This window comes from Eptatretus burgeri, chromosome 3 (assembly GCF_056783735.1).
Source record: "Eptatretus burgeri isolate ZD-2024b chromosome 3, Ebu_testis_v1, whole genome shotgun sequence".
Taxonomy (NCBI): domain Eukaryota; kingdom Metazoa; phylum Chordata; class Myxini; order Myxiniformes; family Myxinidae; genus Eptatretus; species Eptatretus burgeri.
The window spans coordinates 124,696,895-124,712,076 of record NC_140963.1 but is presented as its reverse complement, the minus strand read 5'-3'; the positions used below and the strand labels follow the sequence as shown (position 1 = coordinate 124,712,076).

The 15,182-nt window shown below is 43.9% G+C and overlaps 1 long non-coding RNA gene across 1 annotated transcript in view; it reads right to left on the bottom strand.

Annotated features, from left to right (window-relative positions):
* The window catches only part of LOC147030912 (uncharacterized), a 32,930-nt gene extending 28,340 nt beyond the window's left edge, over positions 1-4,590 (bottom strand). The window contains exons 1-2 of the long non-coding RNA XR_015056565.1: positions 3,854-4,590; positions 466-784 (exon numbers count right to left, since the gene is read on the bottom strand). This is a non-coding gene — a long non-coding RNA (uncharacterized LOC147030912). The remainder of the gene's footprint in view (positions 1-465; positions 785-3,853) is intronic.
* Between the last annotated feature and the right edge of the window lie 10,592 nt (positions 4,591-15,182).

Here is a 15,182-nt window from a genome sequence, read left to right as displayed (position 1 = left end):
AAAATTTCGTGTCAATCGAATAAGCAGTTGCAGAGAAAACAGAAAATTCCTATGGTCGTACATATGCAGACAGACGGACGGACAACCTGAAAACACAATGCCACCGGTGACGAAATACCCGAAGATGCAACAGTGAATATGCAGTTGAGTTCTGTGGGGCAAGAGCCCAAACCCCCCCCTCACCCCCCACTCCCGTGCCACCACTATGTGCACCCTTCTGTTTTCATGCCCGGTATCCTGACATCCACACTAAATGGCTGTCTGGCCTGCTACGATGTATCAGGAATTTTCAAATGAAATACTTTCAGAATACTGAACAAAAGGACTGGGAAGGACATATTTATATCGGGAAAGGGAGTGCATGAGGTGCATAGGAGCATTTTACTCCACCTTTCCCAACAGCTGCATACATTGTCTCACCTTACTGTCAACAATTATTTTATAGTCATGCATAAAACTATTTACCTTCATTTTCTTCACTGGTTTCCACATCTCGTGTCTTCATATTTGGCTCAACGCCGTTTGGCGCATAAGACCGCTGAGACAGTTTGATTGGCTCGCGGTTACAATCCTGGATGGGTCAACACTCCGTCGCAGGGTATTCAACTGATAGTGCAGGAATTTTGAACTTGTTCAGGGTACTGGAGATAGCCCACCAACTCTTCGAGAAGGACGCCGTGGGATCTTTAACATCCACCTACTAATTCCGCCAGACGGGGCGCCCAGCTCTCTTTGGACGGCACATCATCCATTGGAAGGCACAAACATCGATGCCTCGTCCTGCCTGCGAGACACCAGGATGACATTTTATCGCTGGGTCTGGATTCAAACTCAGGTTAGATAGCTCAGAGGCAAATGTGCAAACTTCTCGGCTATTGTGCCTGCCTAATAGCCATCCATTCGTGTAATTTAATTCAATGCATAAGTGAAGAGCATTATCCAGGCTAAAGAGAAAGACCCCACCATTATTAAACTGAAAAAGGCAAATGAAAAGCCTTTTAAAAATAATTTCCACATGCATATTGCTCTGTTATAAATTAATATTTTAATACGAATTTGCAATTCCAATGGGAAGTTTGGAGAATATTACACATATCATAATGGCATGGGAAATAAATGTCCACCCCATCAAATATACACAAAATAATACGCTGAAGAGCTACGACAGGGTGAAGTCATAAACTTTTAACAGAAAAATCTTTTATTCTCGAGCACTTTCAGAACTAACAAGAATGATAAAGACATCAGACTATCTCGCTAACGCAACAAATTGGGAGATTGCAGCAACATCAATATCGTCTGCCAGCCGAGCACAATAATGGCCAAGTGATTCGTTTTTTTACATTTTGTATTCCTCTGATAGGCTAGGTCTGCATCCAGACCTGAACCAAAATCGAATTGGCTTGTTTTCGTCACCTACTCAACTCATCCACCACGGTTTTTCAGAGTTCGTCAACAACTTTTTGAAATATTAATATGTCATGCTATGTATGGTTATTGGCCCCATCTCTAAATGGATAATCACTTCGAAAAAATTTACTACATCCATATCTTCACCAAAATCGAATCAATTCGTTCTTGTCATACACCCAACCTGTTAACCAAATTTTGCTCCAATCCATCCATAACTTTTTGAGACATCGTGCTCACAGGCAGACAGACAGACAGACAGACAGGCAAACAGGGGTGAAAACAACTTCCATCCACCTTTGGTGGCGGAGTTAAGAAAGACAGTAAGAACGCAGTTACTCATGCGAAGTTTAGGGCCGACGAAGAGCGAAGAATATCTTCCTGGGTAGCCTACGATGCTCGTTATAATGTGAACCCAAAGAGGAAAAAGACAGCAGCTCACGTGAATTATGTCACGAGTGTGTGTGTGTGTGTGTGTGTGTGTGTGTGTGTGTGTGTGTGTGTGTGTGTGTGTGTGTGTGTGTGTGTGTGTGTGTGTGTGTGTGTGTGTGTGTGTGTGTGTGTGTGTGTGTGTGTATGGTTGGTTCAACATAATATTGTACCTTTTTAGTAACGCGCTGTATTTTTCGGTGTATAAGTCGATGTGGAATGTAAGATGAAGCCACATTAACGACATAGTTGGCAAAACTGTCACTCACCATCTGAACAATCGAGGTTTTCGTGTTCATTCCTCCCTGGTATTGTCACAACGCATCGCTGCCAACGGAACATCCAGGGTCATGGATATGAATGAGCTCTTTTGTGCAAGTTATTTCAACTACTTTGTGGGACCACTATTCAGAAAATTCTGAATGTAAATAGTTTTCCAACATGTTCGTTATCATATCCAGGTGGAGTATTTAAAACGAGCTACATTTCTCGCTGACACCGTATTTTTTGTACACATCCATATTCCCACCATTTTCTTCAGGGAACTTAACAACTTCAAAATTAAAAGCTGCAGTGTATGAATTGCGTGACTTTCAGGGAGGCATTTTGAGATGACGTCGTAATGATAGATACATATGATTGGGATTAAAAGGGATGGATAAAACGTAATTGGTGAGTGCATGCTTGTTTGTGATTGGATAATTACCTCCGCCACCGAATGTAGGCGGAGGTTATATGATCACCCCTATTCGTCTGTGAGCAGCACATCTCAAAACGTTGTGGACGGATTCACACAAAAATTGGTGGAAAAGTTGCGTGTGTAATCAGGACGAATAGATTCGATTTTGGTGAAGATCCGAATCCGGATCCAGATATGAGAATTTTATTAAATGATCTCTTTACCGTTGAGAGATTGGGCCAAAAACGATTTGGAGCACAATATGTGAAAATGTTGTGAACGAGTTATGATGAAGCAAGGCGGATGTGTTGGTTCGGTGATGAAAACATCGATTTTGGTTCATGTACAGATCCAGATCCAGCCTATCAGTTGGATTGGATACAAAATGTAAACCGTTCTGCCTGGCAGAGGTATGCTTTCTACCGAGTGCCGTTCCAGGGGTGCATGCGTTAGTGAGTGCATTAACATTTAATTGCTCACCCAAACGGCCAATGTTCCAGCAATGATTTCTGTAGTGTGTTTTAAATTAACAATTATACAAGTAGGAGGCATCCACAATCGCACTTGCCCATTTTGTGGAGGCCCTCACTATTTTTTTTAATTACCTTTATTCACTTTTTAATTAGTTTTCTCCACAACCGCTTGAGCGATTGTCACAAAACTTTCAACACAGGTGTGCCTACCCATGGAGAAGTTTTAAGCAAAGTTACACAATGATTGGATGGGAAATGCGGCCGGCGTTCCAAAAGGTTTGTTTTCTGTAAGCTTGGGTTGCAGGGTGTTTCACATATGGGGAATATACAACTTGGTCAAGAAAAAAAAAAAAAAAGATCACACTTTGCAACTTATTTTTTCCATTTATGCAATTCAATTTCTTAAACCATAGATACTGTAAGTCTATTACGAGTAAAAGTTGAGGCCCAGACTTCCAAGAAACAAGTATCAACTTGTACACCAAAAATATGGTACTTCCTATATATATATATAAATATATATATATATATATATATATATATATATATATATATATATATATATATATATATATATATATATATATATATATATATACAGTCAACCCCCGCTTCATCGCGGTTCACTGATCGCGCCTCCGGTTCATCGCGGGTTTTCCCTTGGAATGTGACTAATTTTTTCTGCGGATTCCCCCGGTACATCGCGGTAATAATATATAAAATACAAATTATTTCAGCAATAAATTATATCGCGTGGTGCTCGACCAGTCACACAACGCACGAGACAAAGTTTCGCTTGTGAACTTCGAATATTTTCTACGTTTTTTCTCCAAGCCCCACGATGTGCCCAAACGCCCTGCACCTTCTCAGGCTTCTGGCAAGGAACCGAAGCGCAAGAGGAAGGTCCTGGGACGCTCCAGGAGAAGCTTAAGGTAAAGGTGCTTGATATATACTTCGGGAAGGAAAAAGGTTTGCCGCCGTTGAACGAGCACTGCTCACACCCAGCAGCTCCAAACCGACCAGACCAGACAAGTCGATCTCCGGCACCTCAAACCCAATCACTGCCAAACCGACCAGACCAGACCAGTCGATCTCCGGCACCTCAAACCCAATCACTGCCAAACCGACCAGACCAGACTAGTCGATCTCCGGCACCTCAAACCCAATCACTGCCAAACCGACCAGACCAGACTAGTCGATCTCCGGCACCTCAAACCCAATCACTGCCAAACCGACCAGACCAGACTAGTCAATCTCCGGCACCTCAAACCCAATCACTGCCAAACCGACCAGACCAGACTAGTCGATCTCCGGCACCTCAAACCCAATCACTGCCAAACCGACCAGACCAGACTAGTCAATCTCCGGCACCTCAAACCCAATCACTGCCAAACCGACCAGACCAGACCAGTCGATCTCCGGCACCTCAAACCCAATCACTCCCAAACCAACCAGACCAGATGAGTCGATTTTTTGGGGAGGCGTCCATTCATCGCGGATTTTCACTGAGCGCGGGGAGGTTTGGAACGTAACCCCCGCGAGAAACGGGGGATTACTGTATATATATATATATATATATATATATATATATATATATATATATATATATATATATATATATATATATATATATATATATATATATATATATATATATATATATATCTTCTACACTCACTGGGATACCCACTCTACAAACAGAAATAATGAAGACGTATTGATGCCACCTTTTTTTTGCAAAACTGCACCACACCACAATATTCATAACTTGTGAGAACCTGTGGCTTTACCATAAAGTTTAATTGAGAATTCTGTTTCCATGTAAGATTTCTGTTGCCACTGTTGAGATCTCTATTTATTGTGCTTGAGGCCTGTCACAAAGAGCTAGATGTCTCAATTGGGAACTCTGTTCAAAACATTGTCGGTCATAAGCAGTATTCATCACGTTTCATGAAATGTTATCATGCTGGCTTCTGCTCCAGCTCAAAAGTAGCAGGTGGGATGGTTGGGGAATAGGGACTGCTGAGAAGGCAGGCCCTGATGCAAAAGAACCTGCCGTTGCAGCAGGTTCTGCACATTATAAAAATCACTAAGTAATTTAATTTGACAGTTCGATTGATTGCACCACGTGTAATTGCACAAGGTCGCCAAAGTTGAGGCTGTAGAGTTGCCTTACAACAGACATTGTGGTTTGGGTGTGGTCAGAATTTGTCAAGGGAAAACGTTTGCTCCAAGAAAAAAAAAACCCAGGCAGTGTATAAGCATGAACCTCACTCGAGGGCTGAAGGCCAAAAGGCTGAGTCCTCTACATGCAAGAGCCTTTTCAAGGACTGTGAAACCCACCATATATAAGACAATCATGGGCTCATGGTTGCTTTACAATGACGGGAAAACATGGGGAAGGCATGGCGATTGCGAATACTGTACAACACTTACTGCAGCAGATGGATTCAGCTTAGCACAGCATGAAAATGGCGAACATATTATTTAGTTAACTTACAGTTGTAGGTTTAGTCAGGCCAGTTGTCCAGTCAATGGGCGGAAGACACAGCTCGGCTAATTGGACATGCTGGCCTTCACCCATGTTGTGTGTCACATGACAGTTGTTAGCCAATTAGATTGTACATAAATACAAGGGGGAAAGTGGCCTTTAAAGTCTGAGGTGGTGGATGAAAATACCTTCAGGAGAATCCCCAGGTCGGACTTGGTCTGTCTGCCAAACAAATGTGGTGGTTGTCTGCCCAACGGTCTTTGCAAAACACGTGACCATACAGACAGACATACAGCGAGATAACACATTTTATTTATTAGATTACTCATCCCTGCACGTTTAGTATGATGTAATGTGATGCAACAACATATTAGATGCATCCATATAGACCTACAATGTGATCTGTATAACTGATATTATTTAATGCACATTTTAATTTCAATATAGTACATGCAAAAAATGGAAGTACTTCAACACATAATTTCCACTTGACAATTGAACCAATTTACCACATGATAGGATTGATACATCCATCCATAATTCTCCCATGCCCCCCCCCAAATAAAAAGCAACCTCAGAAACAAAACGTGAAAAAAATAAACATGTCAGGATGGGATTCCAAAAAAACAATCAAAGTAAGAAGGAATGATACCATCACAGGACACCACAATCCTTTTATGGATTGTCATCATGATGTAAATTATATTACTTGGTGTTCTCCAAATTCTCATAATAAGGGTTTCTTGAAAATTTGATGACAAAAGCTCAAATAGTGAAAACGTTACGGCCTGGACAACTTCATTTATGAAGCTTAAATGGTAAATAAACAAAGAAACACGGAAGTGATAATGAAAAAAAACCCCTCAGCTTTCTTGCGCTGATACACAGCGGCCAGGATTATTGCCACATCTGATGTATTTACTGTGACTTTGCCCTTTGATCCAATTATAATTAACTACAGCAAAGTCAATGACGCGCCATCGCAAATCCCCATGCTTCCCACCAAAAGTAAAGTTGAAAGATGGTAAAAAAAGTTCCACCTGGAATGACCCAATAGAAAATTTTGAGTTAAAACCAAAATTCCGTTTTGACTCATGTGACCCTATGTCCCCACCCCTTGGAGCATTAACCAAGGATAAAATGGGGGGGGGGGGGGAAAACAACTCATTACATATTGCATGCATCCCCCAATGTTGATAGCATATACAGTTTTGTGAAAAAAAATGTTTAAAAATGTGCCCGTAATTGCATTTTTAGTATTTGACCTTTTTACCCCGCTCAGGGTCCCAAGGGGTGGGGTCAAATATGATGATACTCTTGCACCTTCTTGCTCTTTGGTGATCATAACTATCAAGTTTGGTGAATTTCTGCACAACTGTTTTGGAGGATATAGCATGATGGACGGGCAGAGAGCCAGAGCTGATTACAATATCCCCCCCCCCCCCTTTTCAAAGCGTGGGGATAATAATTAGTCTTCTCCATATTCTCATAATAAAAGGTTTATTTAAAAAAAATTGATGACAAATGCTCACATGGTGGAAAAGTTATGCCCTGGACACACACACACACACACACACACACACACACACACACACACACACACACACACACACACACACACACACACACACACACACGCACACGCACACACGCAGAACCCCGTCTCCTACTACACAGGGAATGAGCAAATAAAATACACAATTACACCAATCCACACAACAAATGCAGAACTCCCTCTCACATACATGTCTTTATGCAATTGTTACTATTGCCATACAGTTACCTATGACCTACGTGATGGCAATCCATAAAAGCATCGTGGTGTCATACCTTTCTTCGTTCCTTATTTGGCTTTTTTTAAAAAAAATTCCATCGAAAGGTTAGTTCTTGAACCCGTGCATCACCATGCAATAGTGTACTCCACTGTAAGCCCCACTAAACACCTGCAACATTTTCTTAAAACCCAAAGGGGGGGGGGGGTTGGGGAGAGTGGAGGGGAGGGTTCATATTGTTACAGCCCAGGGTTCGAGACTCGCCCTGAGCGGAAGCATTCGAGTTTCTCCTGAACACCCGGTCCTGAGGCCGCAAACCACAGATAACTCCGCGGTCCAACAGGCTGTTGTTCTTACACAGCTGTAGCTGCTTGACTTAGACAACCGGCCTAGCAGGGTTACACTACAATGTTTCCGCCATACCCTTCTATTGGCACGGCAACCTAACTGGAGGCCACACCCTTGGCGCCACACCTGGTGCACAATCTTCTGCCAAGCAGAACAGATAGGTGCAGCACTGGCTAACAGAGCAAATCAGGTAGGGTACAACTTCCTGTCGAACTGTACTTGTACACTGTGTCAGACCAATGAAAGAAAAGACAACCAGCAATTATTTATTACACATACAAGCAATCATTTAAAAGCAAGTATTTACAGGAAAGAAAGCAATAGGGTACAGCTGAGAAGATTTAACCTTTCACATCTTTCTTTTACGATCTTGCTTGCACAAGGGACACATGGCCATCATTCAAATCAGGGGGGGAAGAAGACAAGAAGAAAAGAAAAGTAAAGTATGGAGAAAAGAAAAGTAGGGTCTTTTCTCCGCACCCCCCCCACCTCACACAGCCTGATGGGGCTGCACCAGCCCAAATACACGAGAGAATGGGGAAGATGGGCAGGAGCGATGTGACATGCAGACCCAGGAGGTGAATCCTCTCTGGCATCCCAGATATGCCAGCTGCAAAAACTCTATTTCTGCTGGGCCCTACATGTCCAGCAGCTCCACACAAAATCAACCACGGTCCGGGCTTTCCACACTACCCTCCTCCTCACTGTGGGGTCTCTGTCTCTGTCTCTCTCCCTTTCTCTCTCAGCACCTTTCTCCTCACAGGGTCTCACCTTTTTCGTCTCCTCTCATGCACTTCTGTTATTTTCCTCTTCTTCCCCTCACTCTGCACTGTGAGCTTTCTACTCATTGCAGGCCACGTTTTGAGCTCCTTTCTGCTCCTCTCAGGACACGTTTTTAGGACAAGGACAATGCCTTTGTCCCGTACACTTGCACTTAATTTTTCTTCCTCTCACTCTGAGCTTTCTCCGTCTGGCTCGTGCAAGCCTCCTTCTCATTGGTGCACATCCGATGGGGATGGATCCATGATGCAGCTTGTGGAAAATGCCGCATCATTCTGTGGGAACTTACAATGTAGCCCCCGCCCCTCCCTTCACATGCCAAAGGCTGCGACGAGAGCCCCCGTTCCCCTCCCTCGTACACAAGTGTTAATTGTACAGTCCTCACTGTACCACGGCTGCAAGATGTGCCGCACCTCGTGCCACAAACATGCCTGTGAGAATGAACCCAGTCTCATGCGATGAAGGTAATCTGATCAGCCCGAAGGATTAATGACCCTGACAAATAATGTGCAAATGGAGTGAAAACGGAGAGGGATTCCGTCGGACCAAGGGATGACCGAACAGCCGTGGGGTTGAAGGTAAGACTGATGGGGTGAATGAGGGATTGTCGAGAAGAGGTTTGGTGAAGAGGAGGTTATTGGTGGATTGAGAAAGCAGAGGGGACAATGGATCGATGGTGGAGAGGAGGGATTTTTGAAAGGAGCAAGGGGGGTAACGGACTGATGGGGCAAAGGAGGATTGTTGAAAGGAGCAGAGTGGGGAGATAACACACCACGTGTGTGTGTGTGTGTGTGTGTGTGTGTGTGTGTGTGTGTGTGTGTGTGTGTGTGTGTGTGTGTCATAATGACCCCTAATCTTTTGTTTGTGATCACAAAAGAGCACTGTGATTCATTACTTCACACTCTTCCAACTTTTGTGACACGTAATTTATAATCAGACTGATGCTTACAGAGTGAGATACCCACGACACAGCTCTTTATTCCTGTCTCTGGACTCTCCTAATGCGGCCTTATTCATGAAGAGTGGCGTAAATGAGGGACATGCATGTTCATTCAAACAACATGGCATCCGAGAGAATGCACCTCGTTCCTCAAAGGAACAAAATATTCATCTGGATGTCCACCCAAAGAAATGCAAACATCAACATTTGAAATGTGTCCACATCCTCGGGAATTACTTTCGGTTTCTGTAAGAGGCACGACAGAATGATAAGTAAGGCAGAGGCAGCAATGCAAAATGAAGGAGAATTATCACTCTGACAACCTCTTATCCCACTAGGCTTTAAGATGTGTGGGTAGATGTTTTCAAATTAAAGAAGCAAGCTCTTTATGGAAACAACAAAAGCCTGTTGGCTCAAAGAGACGAAGCTTGTGTAAGTATGTGCTTTATGTTGTAGAAAATCGATCAGGACAACTGAGTTATGGCTGAGAACAAGTGCAAAACAAACAAAAAAAAACAAAAAAATTAAACTTAATATAAATACCAAATGATTTAATTTCCATGCACTCCCACAAGCATGTATGTAATATGTGGATTGTGTCCAGTGACAGCAAGCTGAAGATGTTTCGGTCGTGTTTGAAGGAATGTTGAGATAAAGAGAAATACAATGCATCAGTTCACACACACACACACAAAAAGGAGGAAACTCCAAGGAGGAAAAAAAACTGGAAAATTAGGAGGGATTTGGGTGGGGCTAACGAGGGTAGAAAAGATCATGGTTTTGGATTGGGGACAATCTGAGATGGTGGTGAACAGCTGTCTTGAAGACCTGGAGGGAAGAATGCAATTGAAGAGAATGTGGAAGTTGATTCCACAGGCAGGAAAAAAGAGGAACAAATGAGTGGAGGTGAACAGTGATCCTGGATTTCGGAAGTTTCACCAGAAGACGGTTGACAGTGAACCACGTCAGCCCTGCAGAAACCTGGGTGGTGTGGCGGGAGGGGGGGGGGACAACAAAGCACGGAAAGAGCAGAGTGTGAAAGTCCAGAAAGGAGTTGGTAGAAGACAGAGAGAGACCACTGAACTGTCTGCGATGGTAAAGTGATAAGCGCATAGACTCAGCTGAAGAACGGGGGATTTCAATGATGTTGAAGACCTTGGTTTCCATAGCATCAAGCTGAGCAAAATGTTAGGCAGGGGAACCAGCCCAGAGAGGAGAGTAGTACTCCCTCAAGCACAGATTAAGGAGTTGCAGGTGGATAGAAGTTCAGGTGTCCCAAGGAAGGAGTTTGTATGACGGATGATTCCCAATTGGTGGCTGGCTTTGGAGGCCAACTTTGAAATGTGGTTTGCTCAAGAGAGATCATGGCTGATAGTGAGATCAAGGAGTTTGAATGACTGAACCTCTGTGTGATCTGTGAGTCAGTTGGGTTTTATTGAAGGACAATCTGACTCCAACAAGAAAAATGCATTGAAATTAATTTCCAGAAGCTTTCGAATCCAAATCCTTCATGAAACTTTGATACTGCAACCTAGTTGGAATGCTCGATCGTCTGTGAGCAGCAACTTTGATTGGTTGAGATGATGTAAAATGTCATAATATTTTGTCCAAGCACCACATTATTTGACATATTACATTAGCTATTTGTGCTTGTTGTTTGTGTCCTTTACAATATTCTTCAAACTCCACTTTTTGCTTCGCGCGCACGGGGTAATAATGAAATATCTTGAATCATCATGTGTCCAACATACTCTTTAAAGTCTGCAAGGATAACGCAGATGTAATGCACTTGCCCTTTTGCTCTTCAGTCCAAATTTGATTCCCCAGCCGACCAAAGATTGTCACTCTGATGATTCGCAGGCAAGGCGTTGCATCAATAGGATATGCCGTCCTTCCGATTGTACTTTTCGCTGGGTGTACCATCCGCCAGCATTTGCTTGTGGACGTGAGCAATCAAACAGTGCCTTTCAAAGGCAAATCGGCCATTGTGTCAAGGTAGTCCAAGTTTCTATCCGAATGTGCAAGGGAATTGCACTGAGAGCCATCCATCCAGCGCAATGATCCAGAGAGTGTGATGATGCAAGCAGCAGGCCAAATTCACAATCGAATCCCAATCAAACATGCATTCGCGAATGTTCGTCACCATAAAGTTCTTTGAAATTCCTCACCGAGAAAGAAAAACTGCAGTTCGACATTCCATAGCTCATGAAGTTTGGAACCATTAACCACAGATAATCGCTCCAAACTGCAAGGTACCGAACACAGTTCCTCAAGATTTAATCTTATCTCTTGTATAAAACATCTTCAACTTTGAACAATTCCTTGTACTTTGATAAATCTTTATCAAACAAATCATCACTCATTATCTCTTCAGATCTTTCGATCATCACTCGTTATTCCAGGTCGCTCCTCATATTATATTTCACTCTTCATCATCCAGCTCCTCAAATCAAACATTCATTAAAAAGTTATGAAAGACAAATGCAGTGGTCCAGAATGCGTGTGATGAAGTGTCATGTCGGAACGATCCAATGTCTTATTTGGACACAATTGATGGGGCAGCCATTTTTTTTTTTCCGTGCCAATCCGTACTCCATGATCACATTTTCCGAAATGGTTTTGCAATAGAGCAAGTGACATGAATAAATATATGAATGATAGACTGAGTTGGTTCATTTGTACTACCAATGCAATAAAGGGGTACACGCCATGTCGAATAGAATTGCTTTGTGATGGCGTTGCCTCTGAAATTCATTGTCTGTCGTTTCACTTATGGAGACATTCGCGGTGCGGCTCACACTCAATATGTGGTGGATTTTAATCGCGATTTCTTTTCCAGGAAAGTATTGTTAGTGGCTTGGAATTCGGTCTGCTAGACCAAGCTATCATGTTGGGTTACTGAGAAGAATTGAGGCCTTGCAACCCCAAATTTGGGTTTCATTGCAGAATCTGTGCTTTCAGGAGTAACCTTGCAGGCCCCAGCACACACTTAGTGTGCCAACACTGTTCCAGGTGCCGCAGCCAGCAGACTTCAACCAAAGTGAGTGTGACGGAGCGAAGCGTCGGCCAATGGATTGGGCATGGAGCAGCTGAATCGTGGACGCTACCCCAGCCACACAGCCAGAGGCGGGCTATTGCCCTTCCTAGATTACAACCACTTTTCAAGTTAGTTAGCTTCCACTGCTGCCTGCTTTAAACCCCATTGCACTCGAGCTCCATTCCACCTTATGACCATGACATGGAGGGTGAGGGTGGGGAGGGGGAGAAACCATACCCTCTTCGTTCATCATTCTATGCAGGGCTGTCAGGATTGTGCTGCCATTGCCAGATTGTAAACCTCACTGCAATATGTTTCTTTTGACATTAACATTATAATATAATATACAACACGTAGCAACGTTCACAAAACAGTAATCAGTGAAAACCATTCAGGACTATCCAGCTCTTTTTCCCTTGCATCTGTTTGTGTCTCTGCAGCAGCAGTGATGGCAAAGTCAAATTAAGCCTTTTAAAATGAGTGAATACGAGATGAAAGAGAGAAGCACAAAAAAATCGTTGCACACATAATGGCTCTTCGATTGAACTGGATTCCAATAATAGTACTTCTGGGACATGTTGTCGGATGAGAAAGATCAAAGAACTGGAGATGTTTGAAAAGAGATTGAGGATGAGTTTATTATGTGGCTGAAAAATGGATAAATAAAAATCTGAAAAGAACATGTGGTTAACAACAATACAGAGATCGATCAAAAATGAACGCACCACCAACTTGTGTGACTGCATCTCTTGCAAGGCTGAGGTCTGACGTATGAAGACCACAGAATGGTCTTCATCCGGGATGTGCAGGCATTGTGGGACGTAATCAGTCCAGTGCATTTTGAAGCCAGTGTATTTGAATCTCACAGCCAGTGTGTATTTGAAGCCAGTGTAGTCCAGTGTATTTGAATCTCACAGCCAGTGTGTATTTGAAGCCAGTGTAGTCCAGTGTATTTGAATCTCTTTGCTGATGACTCCACCCTCTGCCGTACCATCGGTCATCCCTCAGACCGGCAAGCAGCAGCTTCTTCGCTCACTGCAGATCTGGATAAAAATCACAAACTGGTCCAACACGTGGAACATGTCTTTCAATCCGGACAAATCTCACACTCTCACTATGTCTCTCTGAAAGGATCATTTAGAACCCCCCCCCCCCCATCCACTTTCTGAACAATCCTCTGGAAGAAGTCCTTTCTTTCAAGCTTCTGGGTCTCACTATCTGCCGTGACCCTTCCTGGGAAAGCCACATTTCAAACCTCACCTCCAAAACCAGTCGCCGACAGGGAATCCTCCGTCGTGCAAAGTCCTTCCTCGGCCCACCTGAACTCCTGACCACTTACAAAGCTTTCGTCCGTAGCCTGATAGAGTCCTGCTCTCCCCTCTGGGCTGGTGCTCCTGCCTCCCACCTTTCTCGGCTTCACGCTGTAGAAACCAAGGCATTTCGGATCATTGGCATCTCCCGCAATGAGGCTGAGTCTTTGGGCCTCTCACTCTCTCACCGCAGGTTGGTCGGTGGTCTTTCTCTCTTCCACCGTCTCCTCTCCAGCCTCGTCCCCCTGCTCTCTCTGCGATTTGTTCCCACCACATTTCCACAGGGCGCTCAAGGTCCGCCAACAACCCCCTTCTGGTAAAACTACCAAAATCACAAATCACTGCTCACCTTCACTCTTTCATTCCTCTTTTTTCCCCGCCTTCGGAATAAACTCCCTCTCTATTCAATCCCATTCTTCCCTCCAATCCTTCAAAACAGCTGTTCACCACCACCTCTTATCATCCCCCATCCAAATCCTCGATCTTTTCTACCCCCGATAATCCACCAAAGCCCACCTCCTTCAAATTCCCTGCTTTCCTTCCTGAAAGTCCCTGTAATGTCCATCTTGTATTCCCCATGTTCCACACCCCATCCCTCTCCCTTCCACAGATCACATAATGTTTCTGTTCCCCACTGTTTTGTCTTTCCCACTCCCACCCCTCTTGTCTCATGCCTCCCTTGCTGTGTGTTGTGTGTTAGCTCTCACATGAGCCTCGACAAGGTATACAAAAAAAAGAAGAAAAAAAGCCTTCTTGAGTTGAGCTCTTGACCACTTACAAAGCTTTTGTCCGTAGCCTGATGGAGTACTGCTCTCCCCTCTGGGCTGGTGCTCCTGCCTCCCACCTTTCTCGGCTTCACGCTGTCGAAACCAGGGCATTTAAGATCATCGGCATCTCCCGCAATGAAGCTGAGTCTTTGGGCCTCTCACTCAATCACCGCTGGTTGGTCGGTGGTCTTTCTGTCTTCTACCGACTCCTCTCCAGCCTTGCCCCCCCCTGCTCTCTCTGTGATTTGTCCCCACCACATTTCCACAGGGCGCTCAAGGTCCGCCAACAACCCCCTTCTGGTAAAACTACCAAAATCACAAATCACTGCTCATCTTCACTCTTTCATTCCTCTTTTTTCCCACCTTTGGAATAAACTTCCTCACTCTATTCTTTCCCATTCTTCCCTCCAGGCTTTCAAAACAGCTGTTCACCACCACCTCTTATCTTCCCCCATCCAAATCCTCGATCTTTTCTACCCCCGATAATCCACCCAAGCCCACTTCCTTCATTTCTCCTGCTTTCCTTCCTGAAAGTCCCTGAAATGTCCATCTTCTCTTCGCCATGTTCCCCGTCCCATCCCCATCCCTCTCCCTTCTACAGTTCACCTAATGTGTCTGTTCCCCACTGTTTTGTCCCTTCCACTCCCGCCCCTCTTGTCTCATGCCTCCTTGCTGTGAGTTGTGTGTTAGCTCTCATACGAGCCTCGACCATGGTATACAAAAAAAAAAAAAAAAAAATAAAAAGG